The sequence below is a fragment of the Pagrus pagrus genome (genome assembly GCF_965226575.1).
Source record: "Pagrus pagrus genome assembly, chromosome: 22".
NCBI lineage: Eukaryota > Metazoa > Chordata > Actinopteri > Spariformes > Sparidae > Pagrus > Pagrus pagrus.
The window spans coordinates 5739602-5755425 of record NC_140204.1 but is presented as its reverse complement, the minus strand read 5'-3'; the positions used below and the strand labels follow the sequence as shown (position 1 = coordinate 5755425).

At 41.4% G+C, this 15824-nt stretch overlaps 1 long non-coding RNA gene across 3 annotated transcripts in view; it reads right to left on the bottom strand.

The window, feature by feature from the left end:
* The window catches only part of LOC311251343, a 74433-nt gene extending 59031 nt beyond the window's left edge, over positions 1–15402 (bottom strand). The window contains exons 1-3 of one of the 3 annotated variants that reach the window (XR_014621375.1): positions 15292–15402; positions 15055–15185; positions 13975–14082 (exon numbers count right to left, since the gene is read on the bottom strand). This is a non-coding gene — a long non-coding RNA (uncharacterized lncRNA). Of the gene's footprint in view, positions 1–4456; positions 4580–13974; positions 14083–15054 lie in introns of all 3 variants that reach the window. The other 2 variants (XR_014621376.1, XR_014621377.1) reach the window with 2 other exon arrangements.
* Between the last annotated feature and the right edge of the window lie 422 nt (positions 15403–15824).

Here is a 15824-nt window from a genome sequence, read left to right as displayed (position 1 = left end):
GACAAAACGCCCTTGCACGGTCTCGGCGTTAAGTGTAAACCAATTAGTTCTGCAAGAGTTGGTGACGGACCAGATTTGATTGGCTGTTTACGCCACGGTTGTTTAAATCAATTATTCAAATCAGGTCACATTTTGTCATTGGCACTAAGCATTCCTCTGGCAAGATCGTGGGCAGATTGTGACAAAGACGCAGGCCTGAATGAACACACACACAAAGAGACAAATGTGTGAAATATCAACACTCTGGCGGTGGATTGGGAAGTTTCTATCAAACAAAGCTCATACTTCTGTTTCCACATTGTTCATTTTCCTAAACTTATAGTCTTTACGTGCTTTAATGCTCAAAAAACATACTGTCCAGTGCTGCAGCTCTGTATTCCACTCCCCCTTTAAGCTCCTGTCTCTTTAAGGCCCCTCCTCCTGATGACCCAGTCTGCTCTGATTGGTCAGCTCACACACGCCTGAAATAACAACAACAGAGCAGCTGTGCTAAATCAATTCTTCATGCCAAACTAGCCGCTGGGCAAAAATTAGGCAAATGTGTTACATGGTGATGAAGTGTGATGTCACAAAGTCACAGAACTAAAGGCGGGACTCGTGATGAGGCGTTCAGGAGAAGTGTTTTCTGTGGGAGAGAGGAGCTTCTGTTGGTGCGGACTTTGATCTTTGTAATGTTCATTATCTTTTACCTGCACAAAAACCGATATAAAACACTGAAGGAAAGGAAAAAGATTAAAAAGCATAATATGTCGCCTTTAAAGTAGTTTTTAATTTCTGGCAATTTACTTCTTAAATTTCTGCCTCTGATAAAGAAGTTGTTTGATCAATTAAGTGCTCAAAGGGGGGGGGAGAGACACTTAGTCTTTGAGATAAAGAGCTGCGTGAATTTAATGAACACATTGAACTCATCATATTATAACTGGAATTACAATTATCACAGAAAATGATATCGACTTGTAGAAACACTTTCATCTTCTCTTGAGGGGCCAACGGCAACTTGTTCCACAGGGGGACGTAGAGAAAGCAGGAAAAAATAGTCTTAAAAAGGTAAAAGTCCAATAAAATCTCAAACTCAGTGAATGTTCGGCTCTTCATGAAGAACTTATTGTGCCCGTCAGAAGACAATCTATGAGCGATGGTTCAAAAATAAACCTTTTATTGTTAATAAGAGATCCCCTGTCAATCATGGCCATCATTCAGAGAGCAGTGAAGGAGAGGCTCCAAACATAAATAAGATTTTTGATGATATTTTTGCCCAGTGTGTTTTCCTGCATTGCGGTGCTCCTTGTTCCGGTCCACGTGGGATTCCCTTGATTTTCCAATATTCTGATAAGCTTTATCAGCGGCTCAGATTCTCTGTACTCGCACACAGACAAAAAGGAAAAAAGCCTCAGTCGTGTGTGTCCCGCTAATCCTGAGGGGAAAGCGTCCAATGAATCAGCGAAGCAAAAGCTGCAGGGCTCGGCTTTCAATCAAATGTCTGATTTCTCGAGGAACCGAACTGTGATGTGTTCAGGGACACAAGACATCTATTGCAACGTCTGCAAAATTGCTCATACGGTCATAATCAGCCAGAGACAGGACAGCATCTTCTAGATCATCTCACTTTAGCATATTTGAAGGCCCAGTTGTGTCGGCGAAAACCTTCAAATTAAACACTAATTTTGACGAGTGTTCTCTAATTACTGCCTCAGGTTCCCCGCTGAGGTTATTTATTACCCACAGAGGCAGACATACAAACACACAAAGGCTCGGATAAATATTTGCGCGCACACACACACACACACACACACACACACACACACACACACACACACACACACACACTCACTCACACCATCACACACTCGCCCAGCGCCCATGCCACTCGCTTGCTTTACCCACCTGGCACCGCCGCTTAACAGATGGGTGACGTCTGCGGCTGCCAGAATAAAATATGACAGCCAATATCGCGGCGCGCGCACACGCTAACAAACCCGTTCACTTTGCTCTGCGCTCGATCGCCGTGACATCCACTCACTCACTCACCATGTGTGTGATTCGCCAGCTGTCAATTTTACTATTTCACGCTTTTTTCTCTTTGCTGGCGTTTCAAGACTTTTTTGGTGTGTTAATGTTTTTAGGATCCAGGAGGGAAACATTTTGCAAAAGTCCTGATTCTGTTTCCGGGAGGAACGAGTCATTAAAAGTAATGGAGGACACAGATTTCTTCAAACTGACCGTTGCGCTGAGTAAACACAACACAGTCTAAAAGAGTGAGAAGATATTTAGTTTTCTCGTTTGGCAGAGGATGGGCTGGAGGCCGGCTAGACGCAAGATGACGAAACATTTCGCAGCCGTCCTTTTTGGTGACAAATTAGGGCGTCTCTACTGGGACATTGGGACATTTTGCAGTTGTCTTCCCGGCATCCAATTAGCGCAAGATGTAGGAACATTTTGTAGCCATCTTTCTGTCGACAAAAGTATTTATAGCGAGACGTTGGGACATTCTGCAAATATCTTTCTATCGACAAAAGCTGGTGTTTTTAATGAAACTTTTGGACATTTTGCAACTGTCTTTCTGGTGACAAAAGCAGGTGTCTTAAACAAGACCTTGGGACACGTTGCGGCTGTCTTCCTGTCGACAAAAGCTGGTGTTTTCAGCGAGACGTAGGGACATTTTGCAGCTGTCTTCAGGATGCATATATGTATTTTTCAGCAAGATGTCAGGACATTTTGCAGTTGTCTCTCTGGTAATTAACGCAGTGGGACACAGGTATTTTTTGCTAGAGCTGAAAGATTTTGCAGCCGTCTTTCTGTCGACAAAAGTTGGTGATTTTAATGAGACTTTGGGACTTTTTACAACTGTCTTCCTGGTGACAAAAGCTGGTGTTTTTTAGCGAGATGAAGGGACCAGATTACAGGACATTTTGCAGTTGTCTTCAGCAGGACATTGGGAAATTTTGCAGCCGTCTTTCTGGCGACACAAGCGGAAGACTTTCCAGCTGTCTTTCTGTCTGTCTTTGTTGTATTTTTAGCAAGATGTGAGGACATCTTGCATCTTTTTTGGCGACAAAAACAGGCATTTGTAATTAGCTGTTCTGATGATGGTGGCTGAGAGCGCTTTCTAACGTCAGTCACCTCCGTTGTAAGAGTGAAAATGCACTAAAGAAGAATGGTTCAATGATGCAACTGAGCTGTTCGTGGCCAAGCTGAGCTAACGAGAAGAAATGATGGTCTGTACTTGCTTGCCCATCTTGTTTGGGACTAAACATTGAACCATTCACGAAACATTTAAAGGACACAAACACATGTAGAAGAAACTGATCAATCTAAGCGTGCTTTCCTACTGCACGCACACACACACACACACACACACACACACACACACACACACACACACACACACACACACACACACACACACACACACACACACACACACACACACACACACACACACACACACACACACACACACACACACACACACACACACACACACACACACACACACACACACACACACACACACACACACACACAGGTGAGTGCACAGCGGGGCTGACAACAGCTGAGGGTTATTAAGAGATAAGCAGATCAAGGGTCAATAACCACTGCTGGCTTTGACACAGATGCAACACACACACACAGCTTGCAAACAGTGCTGTACTCGCTCAGGTCGACTGAGGAGGTCAGGAGAGGATCCGCCTGGCTGAGCGTGTGTGTGTGTGTGTGTGTGTGTTAGTTACCGAATAAGTTTTGCATAATGTCCACTGAGAGGGTACAGTCACTTTTTTTGTGCCTCACAGGTGTGTGTGTATGTGAGTGTGTTGCTGTGATTTTATATAAGACACAAGGGTTCTCTCGATTTTTCAGTCCACAGTGTGTCTGCGTATGTGTGTGTGTGTGTTTTGTTTGCATAATGTTGCATAATGAGGGACTAAGGGTGTGTGTGTGTGTGTGTGTGATTTAAATTTCATTCCTCCTGGTGTTTTTCCTGACATGCAGGTGGGGTGTGTGTGTGTGTGTGTGTGTGTGTGTGTGTGTGTGTGTGTGTGTGTGTGTGTGTGTGTTATTTAAAGAAGGGATTATGGGACCACCAGAGACTCGACACCTGATTAATGCAGAGCAATGGATTGAAAAGTGGATTTGAGCCACACACACACACACACACACACACACACACACACACACACACACACACACACCAGCTCATAACAACACACACAGAAAATTGCTATTAAATACAAACACCCTTATGCAACACACACAAATACACACAGAGGAGCTTGTGTGAAGATGATGTCTGTCAGACAAAGAAGGGAGGCTGAGTGACAAATCAGATGAAAACAAGAGAGGCAGTAAAATCAGAGTAAAACATACAACAAAATAAGCAACAGTCAGTCAGCGGAGCAGTCAGACATCAGCGGCAACAAAGAGTTTTGCGGAGACAGAAATAAGTTTGCATTCTTACATGTTTTTGGATTTCAGCTCGTACTGGAGCTGCTGCAGCACTGGGAGAAGTTTATAAAGAGTGTTTGTGGAGTTTGTTCTGAATCCTCAGTCCTCTCCCACAGAGCCATGCGTGTATTGTCAGCTGTTGTCAAATCAGAGAGAATGACAGAGACATAAATAAACACAGCTGGATGACGGCCTGGACGAGATGACAGCCGAGGAGGAATCATAAAGGGATGCCTCCGCTGTTGAAGTGCCAAAAACTGTCGGCAGCAAACGAGAGCTTGACCAGAGAAAGATGCTCGGAGCGAAATATGCTAGCGGACTAACGTTAGCCTCTAAATATTATAAGCTAACTGTTGACTTTAGTTCATTCTGTTATCAATAAATTAAATCCATCCAATTTTATTTGTTTTTGTTACAGGTGTATGTAGCATTTAGTCTATTATGTTTCATTTTATTTGCAGATACACACAAAGAGTAACTAATGAGTAAGTAAATAGTATTTAATGAGTCTATGGGGTAACTACTCAAGATAACGTCTTACTTGACTTGAATGTACACAAAGACAGTAACTAATGATTAAGTAATTAATATTTAATGAGTCTATAGAATAACTACTTAGTTGTATGCTTCCCCTGACTTGAAGGTACACAAAAAGAGTAACTAATGATTAAGTAATTAGTATTTATTGAGTCTATTGGATAACTACTCAATGTACACAAAAATAGTAACTAATAAATATGAATTAATGAATCATCACTAGTTAGTGCTAATCAGCGGGTGGTTGATACTTTCAGGAAAAACCCATGAAGAAAGTCACAAGTATGTTTTGATTCACAGGTATTAATGAATCATTAGGTAATGATTAGTTCATAAATGTAGCATCTCCCAGTCTGTTCTCCATTAAATCATCATTACCTACTCATTAACTATCAAGTCGTTCCTGATTCATTCCTGACTCGCTCCTCAGTAACTACTAATCATTGTGTGCACCTTATTGTAAAGTGTTACCTTGCCAGTACGGTATGCAACCAAAAACTACAGAAATATCACCCAGAACAACAGTATAGTAATCAGCACAGTATAAAACACTTTCAGAGACTGGTGAAGTGTAGCTCCAGCTTACTAACACCCACCCCTCCCACATTACATAACTTATTTGGCTTCTGAAGTGATCAGAAGTTTATTTTATCTCCATCGTACTGATGCCAGTATGTTTTCATCACACACCCAATGAAAAAGGCGAGCCAGAAACTTTACTGGCTTCAAGTTTTCCTGTGAAGTATTCCCCTAAAACTTGTCGCTGTAAAATGTGTGAACAGTACATTCACACTTCAGGCTCGGGCAGGAGCGAGAGGAAACTCTAGACTCTATATCACCGACTCCCCCTGCGTGGGTAATTTGTTCAAGCTTTTCTTTTGCAGTGACAAGCAGGCAGAAAAAGCCTTTAAAAAGATTACAGAACATTATTAATTAGCCTGTAAAAGAATAGGATATCTATCTAGTGTGTGTGTGTGTGTGTGTGTGTGTGTGTGTGTGTGTGTGTGTGTGTGTGTGTGTGTGTGTGTGTGTGTGTGTGAGGCCGCCATCCAAACACTCCCCTGCTGCTAAATCCCGATTTTAAACGCACACCGACTTTCACCGGGAGTCACAGGAAGAGAGAGTCATAAAGGGTAGTGATCGCTCCAGGAATGAAATGATCTTCTTCCACATATGTATATGTATATGTGTGCATGTGCGTGCACTTCAGAGAGAGTTAGGAATTTAAAAATCTGTCCAAAGACGTACAAACCAAAATTTTTTGGAGCATGTTGCCTTCGCGTGCTCTTATTTTTAAAGTTCAAACTGAGGCTTCCTTGTCAAACTACACATGCATTACACACTTTAAAACACACATGCGTCTTTGCGCAGGACTCCGAGGCATGCAGAGTGCTCACATGAGTCACGCCTGCTCCAGCACACACACACACACACAAACAAATAAACAGATACACTTGAAAAAAAAAAACAACTGTGCAGCCCTCTGGTCACACGAACACATCATTTATTTGTCACATCCTTTTTACTCATATACACACATTTCATCAACTCCCCGTGCACGAACACACACACACACACAGAGAAAGACGCACACTCGCTGACTCACACCTTCAAACACACTCGCTTCCATTATTCCACTGGTTATGTAAATGCCTTCCTGAGCCGGCACAGGCAGCGGCGAAGGCAAAAGGTTTCTCGTTTGTATTTCTAATCAGCATGAAATAGCTTGTTAGCTGCTAATCTGATTGCATTCTGACTCAAAAGGCCAAAACAAATTGATCCAGAAATATCTCCCGCCGGCTTTTCGGCTCGCTTTTCTATTTTGGGCATTTCAAACACCTGAAGCCTCCGCGGGTAAATGTAAAGAAGGGGCAGAGACGCGACATGCAAGTTATCGTACGTACACGGCTTCTTCTGTAGCGGACGCACGGACTCAATCGATTAGCCATACAAGATTTTGCATTATTCACTTTCATTTGGCTGTTATGATCGTTGTGGACACAGCAAATTTATCAAAATAAAGAAATAAAAAGAAAAACTAAATGTCTGTTGTGCACCCAGAACAACTTGAATGCTCCTTAAACAGCCAAGTCTCATTGTGAAAGTCTACTGGAGGGATGAGCAACATCTCCTAAAAGATATTCCCTCATTTGGTTTTTGATTTAGTGACTGTCAAACTGTAGACTGTAGGGACATATGTGCATTTTTATTTTTCAAATATTAACTTGAACCACCGTGTCTGCATCTTTTGAATTGGAAAAAAGCGACAAAGGTGAAAAGATCTCACTTGTCCATTAGTGAACGTCTTCTAACTTTCAGTTTAGGGTATAACGACTTAATCATGCAGCTTTTCTAGACTTTCTATATGTAAATGGACAAAAATTGATCAAACTCAAAGTCATGTTGTGGGGGTTGTGATGCTAAAACAAACTTTACCCACCATTTTACAGCTTATTTCACAATGTAAGCTTACATTAAAAAAGGTCTTAGCATCATCAGCCTTAGCCAACACGCCTGTAAATCCGTCTTCGGAGAACTTGTTCGATACTAAAAATCATCTTCCTGCCTTCTAAAATGAGTGTTTTCTGACCTGCTGACTCTTTTGTCAGGACTTTGTCAGTACCATCCAAAATCATTTCAAATGATTACTACAAAATGGATTCATGTGACCCTTTCATCATCTAGTTAGACGCAAACAAGTTGGCTCAGGTTTTAAGGATTTGTTGGTCGAAAACAACCCTTAGCTTCTGAGAAACCATGACAACCACAACAGCCTATAGATCGCAGTCTCCTTCCCTGAGCCGTCTTGTATCTGGATCTGATCATTTTGAAGTGCACCTGCATCAGATCGTGGATGAATTGCAGCTCGTCTCTCTTTCCATCTGACTCACAAACACATGCAAACACACGCACAGCGGCTTCTGGCTGTCACTTCTTGATGCATAAATTTTCCCAAAAAGAAAAAAGCAATCAGATGCCAAGCGATGAAACACACACACACCTTCTCCCTCCCTCATTCAGCCATTCACACACTCAGCGTCAACAGTGCGCTCTGCATACGGGTGTTAGCTCGGGGATTATCAGTCGGCCTGTTGTTTGCACATGTAAAAGGGGTTGTCAATATATTGACCAGACAAATGCACAAGCTGGGATAAATGAGGCATTCTCCGTTACAGCAGCACTGGGACTGAAGGCAGATATGATGTGTCAGAGTTCAGCGAAGTGATCTCTCCAATTCTTTTCAAAGAAGCTGTTGTCTGAGGGGAAAGACTGCCGTGTTGCATAATTTTTACTTCCCTTCCATTGACTTTGATGGAAAAAGTCTACTTTAAAGTTTTAAGTGGGATTGTTAAGAAAAGTAGAAGTGAGGATATTAAGCGCGGGGGTCACTGTGAGCTCACCTCAACAGAGATAAGAGACAAAAGGTGTCGTTCGTGTCATTTAGGCACTGACAGACCTCAAAGAAATAAGAAGTGACACCAGGAGACAAATGAGCAGAGGGTCTACAGGTCGCCTGTCATTTTTAATCTTCATCCTCTCTGAGGGAACAAGCCAGTTGCCAGAATAAATGTTAGCCAAGTACACTTCTGCTAAACCACAGATAAGTTAAAACTTGACATTTCTTTATGTTGCAACTTACCATTTGTTTAGGTTGAAGATCTCACTTGTCACAACGCTGTACTCTGGTTGAGTTTAGGCGCAAAAACCCCTTGGTTGGGGTTAGGAAGGAACCATGGTTTGGCGTAAAATATATGTTTTGGTTGCCACAAAAAACGGCTGAAAATGGCCCGACTTCCTGTGAAAAATATCCAGCCTTGGTTGCCACAATAACAGCTGTAAATGATCTGACTTCCTGTGAGAAATAGCTGTCTTTGGTTGCCACAAACACAGCTGCAATTGGTTTTAACTTCCCTTGAACATAGCCGGCTTTGGTCACCACAAAAAGCTGGAAATGTCCCCAGGTCTTCTTAAAAGACAGCCGGTTTTGTCTGCACAAAACTGTCTGGAGATGGTTCGACTTCCTATGTAAAAAAAAGACAGTTTTGTCACCACAAAAAACAGCTGGAAATAACCTTCCCCTCCATCTTTGTGATGTGAAAGCCAGTTAACAAGCATATACCCTGAACGCGATATGCCACATTTGGTACAAATGTCAAACAAACTGACTAACTTCTCCTACCTAAAAGCTTAAATGACACCGGGGACAGAAGCAAAACTGAAACGGTTGTCAACTGTAATCAAATATTTGTAATGTTTATCCTGCTTCTCACAGTAACAAAGACCTCACGCTAGGAGCTGTCATTGCGTTCACTGCAATACCAACCGAGTAACACGATTCTCCAAATCTCCACCACACAGCCGAGCACACAGCCAGAAGTTTTTAAACACATACATTTCCTCGTTCTTGAATAGTCTGTAGTCTCGGCAGACATCAGCCTCCGGTCCTGATGAATCACATCCACTGAACAATTTCCATATTTCTCTCCCTCGACTTTCAATCGGAACTGCATCATCCTGATTGACTCATTTTTCAAATGCAAATGGTCTCGGAGCTGTTCTGTAAATGAGGAAATCATAGATGATTTTTTGATGTGACATCTCCATTTGAGCCATAGCGAGACTCTAAAGGTCTTTCGAGGCTCTGGGCCATAATGTGTACGAAACAAAGAGAAACAAGCTGAATTCTACTGAAAGTGTCACGTTTGACAGGAAGTGCAGCTTTTTGACTAATTGGGGTTAGACTCACCTCAATCCCGACCTGATTAACCAAACCCTGACTACATCTGCATGTCTAATAATGCGATAAACTTAACTACAATCCCCACATGTGAGCTGACAAGCAGCAACGACCCGCAGAAGGGAAGGTCAGAGCATCCAAGCACACAATGACACCGCCCACTCTTTTATCACGCTGTCAAGTCAATTTTAGTACATTTTTATGCAGCCCAATATCATTAATCATAACTTTACCTCAAGGTGCATTCAGACAGAATGATCTGTTGTGGTGATTCGCCGCAGCGTTGTGCGACTGCCTGGAACAGTCATTCTTATTTTTAAAGTGACCTGGGGGCCTTTCTTGTCGTTTTTATGGCGTCAAAAGCGGCTGTCATTAAGGAAAAAGAACATTTTAACTTATCTGTGGTTTTGCAGAAATAGCTAACATTTATTCTTGTAATTTGGTTGTGTAAACAGTTTTGTCTGATTGTAGCAAAGAATCAATCTGTTGGCATTAAATAAAACCTTACAGAAATAGCCAATCGCCTTGCTGATGGTCTCGTCTGCTGATGTAGGTCACAGAGGGTATCTCTATAATAAAATGAGATCGCTTCATAACCAGATAAGACGTCCTTGTAGCCACTTAAATTGTCCGATTTGATTTTTCCTAAACTGTTTTCATTAAATGAAGCTTTATACGAGCGTGGTGATTATCGTTCCTGAGTCAGACTTGGCGAGCCAGCCAGGATGACTCGTCGCATTTCATCAAGACATGAGAAGACACACGTCACCAGTCAACATCCAGCTGCGTTCATTATGACGCTCCGGGTCTGACCTTTGTTTTCTGTCAATGGAAGTACGACAGAAATAACACGATGCTCAGAATAAAATATGAGACAGAAGGATTCAGTTCTGGATAAATTACACACCGCAGTCCACTTCACTTTGCATCCAACTCGCACACACAAAAGGAGGAGACCTGGCCTATTCATCGCTCACCTCCAATCAATATTCTCCCTCGGTCCCTGTCCATCTGATTGAGAGGGATGAGAGGGTTTCATGTGATTGCATCAGTTAATCAGTATCATTACAGCCAGTCTGGCTGCTGCATATCAACCTCTCCTCACCCGTCACAGCCTCCACCTGTCAATCTATTCTTACCTTCAATTTACATACTTTTACTCTTTTCATGCCCGTACCAGTCCGTCCCTCATTAGGAGTGAGAGCACATCAAAATCAGAACTTGTTAATGTCATCTTGAGCCTTTTATCCATACCTCATGAGTCATATACATACATAATGTGATGTGAACTTAATATGGATGGAACTTGCAGGTCCACTGTTTGCATTGTATGTAAGCTTATGAGAAAATAACTCCTAATGAGTGTATGGTCTCCATCTCTAGTTTCAAGTCTTCTTCATCAAAACAATTTGTAAATTTTGGTCCCATTTACGGTAAAATAGATGATAAAGGAAGGTATGCTTTCAGGAAATAAATGAAACAAGATGGCAATGGGTGTAAAGGATAGAGCTAACAAGGAAAACCTGGGCACAGGTTTGGAGGCAGAGCTCCGTTCAGTCCTATGAAAGTGGCGCATAAAGCCGAAAAGTTCGACTTCCCAAGTATGAAAACAACCGGATCTTCCACGTTGTGCGGCCCATGGAGCGTGGGCATAAGAGACTTTCGCTGACTGACCCAGCTACCATAGCACCATGAAATTGCGCCATGGTTTTTATGTTTTATAATGTTTTACTTGCATGTTGGATATCTTTTGACTTTTACCCACTGGGTGTCATTTAGTAGAACCTTTACTCTCACCAGAGAGTTGAGAAAAAGTATCTGTGAAAGAGAATGACTGACTGATTCTGTCATCTTTGGCCTTCCATATGAAATATTAGACACTGGTCATCATGTAAAACCCTTTCATAAAGAAAACATGAACAGTGTGAACACGATAAACATTTTTCCTGTTGAGAGCTCCTCTCAGCTCGCTCTCCAGGGCCGTCATGGCATGACTAACTCGCTGCCAGCAACTACTGCTTTTCACACCAAAAAAAAATATATATTGATTTTGCTGTGTAATATTGCATGATTGCGTGCCAGGTACGACCTGAGCTTTTAATGGGTGTGTTTTGAAATGCATTTGGAAGATATGTGGGTGTGTTTGCCTCTCTTTCTCTACGGATCAGAAGCTTGGAAGACGCATCTTTTTGCAATCCAGTAAATGGTGACGTTCACTTGTTTTGGCTCGAGGGTGACACGTTGCGGGAAGGTAATAAGAAAAACATTTTTTAAAGACTCATTCTAAGCTTACCTGCTATGAGTTTTTTTAATCTGACTGGTTTAGAGAGTTTCTTTTGGGGGGATAGAGCCTTGCCCCCCAAAAGTATGACATTTGAGCAGCTTTTCTTTAATCTTTTCTTTTTTCTTTTAAGTCCCTGCACATCCCACAAAAGGTGTCACTTCTTTCTTATTATGCATTCAGACTGTCACAGGGGTTTGTGTTTGTGTTAATGTTTCATTTTCCACTTCCTGTCTTTGTCTGTTTTCTCGTTATACTGGTTTGTAATCCGTCTGCTTTGTTTTGTTCATTGTTTGCACTGAGTTTAACTTTTTGCTCTTAAATTACTCATGTTTCATTGCCAGCCTTTTACCCGTCTGTCATTGCCTTAATTTGTTTGTGCAGGTGGGTTATGGATTTTCTTCAGCTTTCATTACAGCTCGCTTTTATTTTTTAAACTGCCTGCCTGGGTGTTCTGCATTTGGGTCCTGTTTTAGCCAAACGTGACACACTCAAGCTACAGCTGGAGAATAGATTACTAGCGTCTGTTTCTAAAAGTGACATTCGCTTGTGGATGACAAGCTAACTTGCTAGCCATGCTAGCGCTAGTCAGTCCAGATACTTAGAAGAAAGACAACAGAATAGAGAGAACTCCCGTTTTTGTTTATTATGAAATTTTGGCCGCCTTTTTACATGATTTCCTTCAACATTAAAGAGGGAAAATAAAGCTCTCCAAGTTCATTAGCCTGCTAAATGTCAGCTAGTAAACTTGTTAGGTTAGTTCTGTTGCAAACGTGAAAACAGGTGTACACAGTTTAAGATAAAAAAGGCAGTTGAGTCTTGCTGCCATTTTTGATGATACGCTTGCTAGCTAACTACTAAATTAGACAATTTTTGAGTCACTGAATGTTTTTTTTTCCTCGTTATCGTAGGCTAATTTACCATTGTTTCCAGTCTTTGTGCTAAGCTAGGCTAAACATGGATAGCCATGGGTTGAACCTACAGATGAAACTAAAATCAATTTTCTCTCAGTTACAAAAATAGGTAAGACAGGTCCAATCCGCTCCAAACAACTATCATCAATGTCGCACACACACACACAATTAACCTGGCAGGGAAGTGCGACTCATCTCCCCCGGCCTGCAGGATCAATCAGGTGAAAAATTACATGCACTGTTTCCAAGTGTGTTTGAGCACTCATCAGGTGTGTGTGTGTGTGTGTGTGTGTGTGTGTGTGTGTGTGTGTGTGTGTGTGTGTCACCACTCTGATTGTCGGCATGTGGCTTTGTGTATTTGAACATCACACAGGCCTCGAACGCCCTTCAAGGTTCACAAACTTCCTCTGAAATGAAGCCCTAATTGCGGCCAGATGTACCTTATTTTTTCCATTTCCTTTCAACTTTTTCTTTTTTAAAATTCTAATTTTCAAATGTTCACACATGAATGCGACTAACAGTCCCCAACAGGCTGCCGTCTATAATTCTTGACAAACCCGCACTCCAATATGTTCTGGGTGGCTGATCGGAAACGCTAACTCGCAGGCAGCCTGAAGCGACAGAAACTGTCTCATTGTTATTCAGCGGCTGTGATGGTGTTTTTAATTTTTTTCAGTCTCTGCGGTGTAAGCCGTGTTTTTGTGAAGGTTCCTCACACTGCAGCTGACAGAGGACAACACAAAGATGACAAAAAGGAAATGTGACTCAGGGACGAGGGACAGACTCCTGAGAATAAAGATGATTTATTTCCCTGATGTAGAAGCACTTTTTGTGTGTCAATGAACAATGTTCCTCATTTGAATTATACTAAATCTTATGTTTTTACCAATATCTTATTCTATCAGTCCTGAGGCTTAGAAGAGAAATGATTATTGAAAGTTCACCCATCACTTCTGAGAGTCCTTGTCCTCCATGATGTGTCTCATTTGTGTGGCTTTAGAAAATGAAAGAGAAAAATCGAAGCTCAAAGGAAAGAAAACGAGACAGAAATGTGAACGTACCTGCAATATATCTTTCACCACGAGAAACAAAGCTCGTTGAAGGTTTTCTTTTCATCGCAGTCGGAGTGAAGAGCAGAGTCACGGGGAAGAGACGAGAAAACAGCGACCCTGTAAGAAAGTCACACAATAAAAAGCCAATTAAGAGAGAGAACAACTGTGGCATGTAACAAAAAAAACACAATGAAATGTGTCCGTGATTACTGGCAGTACTTGGCATGATGCTTCTGGTGAAGACAGTAGATATAAAAATAACAATCATTATGAAAAAAGCGCAAGAGAGCAAAGCAGAGAGCACAAAAAACAGAACAGAAACAGACACAGCAATAAAAGAGTAAATGTATGGAGGACTTAAACTGCCAAAATAAAAAATAAATAAGGAACTAAATAAATGGATCAATAAATTAATTAATATTCATTAAGAGTAAATGTAGACAAATTATAAAATGTGACAAACTAATATTTCTGCATTGTTTTATTCGTCTTTATTTACCTTTACCTAATTATTTTCACCTATTTATTTAGTTTACCATTTAATTTTCCAGTTAAGCCCATGACACACTTTGCATAATGATAAAGAAATGTAAAAAGAAAATACATTTCAATAAATAAATACATTTAATAAATAAACTGGAAAATTAAATGGGAAAGTAAATAAATGGGGGAAAAAATATCAATTTATGTCACATTTTATACATTATCTAATGCCTTTGTTTATTTTTAATATTATTTTTGGTGCATTTAACAGCATATTAATGTATTAATTGAGCCGTGTATATATTTATCCATGTATTCATTTGTTTTTTGTTTTGTCCTCTGTACAAACAAACCACATTACTGAATAAAACCAAGAAACAGATCAAGTCAGTTGCCATAAATGCTTTAAACTAAAATTTTCTAATACAAAAGGTAAATAACTACAAAAAAAAAAAATTCAGATTGGGTCAGTTTTGTCAGTTTCAGTCCTCCATATTTCATTATATGGAGGACTGAAACTAGGCTAGGCCAACTACAAACAGATGAAATCAGGGAATGTGCTTTAAACTTAAATTTAAAAGAAGCCACTGACTCCTGCTGAATTACCTCGGGCGGGGTCTTTCTTGAGCCTCGGGGCACTTACTTCAAAAGCTCTGTCCCCCTTTAGTCCTCAGTCGAGAGCCTGGAACAGATATAAAGCTCCTGCCAGAGGATCTCGAAGTGCGAGCGGGGTCACGCTGGGATAAAAGATGTGAGATATACTGAGGAGCTGTGCTGATTAAGAGAACCCTAAAAACACATGCTGGAAGCCGGTTTAAAGAAACCAGGGTCACGTGTTCAAACCTGTTTACTCTCGTAAGAAGGGTTTTTCTGGTCTGCGTCATCACGCAGAACTTTCTTTGTTTCAGGTGAGTTTCGGGGCTCCACTGGGTTGATTGCAGCAGATTCAGATCACCTGCGTGCAGGGTGAGGAGACTGGCTGCTGATTAATGAGTGACGGCAGCTTGGGGTGTGGAGACGCCATTTTGTGAAGGCTTAATCAATCAATCAATCAATCAAACTAAAACTATGACTGAGGCTCATGAAGTGCAGCAGCGTGCATGCTCCAGATCAGCAGTTCAGCAATCTAACAGCTTGTGGAAGAGAGGTAGGGAACAGCACCCAGGTCAGTCTGATTCTGTCCTTGACTCACTGCAGCCCTCAATCCAAATACAGCAGATTGTTAGCCTCAAATCCTGCTCTGTTTCAGGTTTCTTTGCTGCTCTTGTTCTTTATAGTCGAGGGAACTTGTGAGCATCAGAAGTCACCTGCATCAGGGCCGTGCTTATTTGTGCAAGAGTGTTGTTTGCCTCTCTGTAGCCTGGTGGCTGCAGGTT